The 1,362-nt window shown below is 38.8% G+C and overlaps 1 non-coding gene across 1 annotated transcript; it reads right to left on the minus strand.

Moving 5' to 3' along the window:
* Positions 1-1,271: 1,271 nt before the first annotated feature.
* trnay-gua (transfer RNA tyrosine (anticodon GUA)) lies at positions 1,272-1,362 on the minus strand. The gene is given in 2 exon segments: positions 1,272-1,307; positions 1,326-1,362. It is a non-coding gene; the product is annotated as a tRNA-Tyr (tRNA).

Raw genomic sequence — 1,362 nt, forward strand, 5'->3', positions numbered from 1 at the left:
TTTCCTTTATGGTTTTGACACGCATACACACACACCAGGTGTTTGGACATTTATTCACAGTGTTGTTACATATAGATGTCACTTTTACCCATAGTTTTGTTTGATTACACACAGTGTTTTCCTATTTGCTGATGTGACCGTTTGTTGTTTCTTTTTCCTTATTTTGTGTTGGACTCTTAGTAGAGTCCAAAAGGGGGAATTGTGGAAATATATGGTCAGACTTGGTCAAAATATATGTTTGTTTGCACATATGGTAAAAGTGTATGGTTGCTCATAGATCGAGACCTCTGACTGAGGCCATAAAGTATTCTGATGTTTAATGGTTAGTTTAGAAATTCGAACTGCAAACCCCTTAGTGGACCCAAAGATGAAAACACAAGCTTGCCAAAGAGATAAGATATACTCAAGGTCGTAACAGGAGGACCTGACACACACTCACATCAAAGATGTGAGTGGGAGAACTTCAATGTCTTTTAGTTTCGTATACGCCCTCCACCTTGTGATTATTGAATATGCATGTTTCACTGGAAAACATTACCTTTTATGCCTTTCTATGTAAATGTAACCACACCTTGTTGTAAGATTAATAAAACGAGCCTAATGCATGGGACAGACAGAATGCAAATGGTCAGCTGCAGGAGCAGATCGAGGGGTCTGTATTGAGCTGTGCATTCTCCCTTTATATAAAGGCGAAACTGAAACTGATCAGTACTGGTTTTCATTCAATGTTCTGTGCATCGGGGACGGAGTCTGGGAATCCGGGGTGACCAGATCAGGTCACAACAGCCACATCAAGTATTCCACAAAAAAAGCATTCAAATATTCCAAAAAACAAAATACAACTGGTCCGATCTTCTCAATCTTCCAGGTCAGAATAGGGATGCAAATTATCGAGGAATTCATTCATCGTAAATTGATATGCAGCAATTTTCCCTCAGTTTCACTAAGATTAAAAGCTCCTTAAGGAAACAGGCTGGTTTGTTTGTAGGTGATTTTGTGTTTACAGACGCAGAGCTAGCAAATTTTAAAAAGGCTCTATCGACTTGCTAAAGGTAAGATTTGACCAGTCAAGGCTTGGAATGACTACATAACACATCCTTTATTACATAAACGTGTTGTAAACACATGTATTGAACAAATGCACTTCAGATAAAAAATCAAATCAGATAAAAATCATTGTGACATATATGTCACATCGGCCCTTTAGCCAAAAAAATCGGTGAAAAAAATGATGTGACATTATGATGAAACTCTCGAGGGTTAAAAGTCTCTCCTTCGAGCCGGATTTGAACCAGCGACCTAAGGATTTCAGTTTTATTGTCTCACTACAGTCCTCCGCTCTACCAACTGAGCTATCGAAGG

This window comes from Parambassis ranga, unplaced genomic scaffold (assembly GCF_900634625.1).
Source record: "Parambassis ranga unplaced genomic scaffold, fParRan2.1 scaffold_24_arrow_ctg1, whole genome shotgun sequence".
NCBI classification, from domain to species: domain Eukaryota; kingdom Metazoa; phylum Chordata; class Actinopteri; family Ambassidae; genus Parambassis; species Parambassis ranga.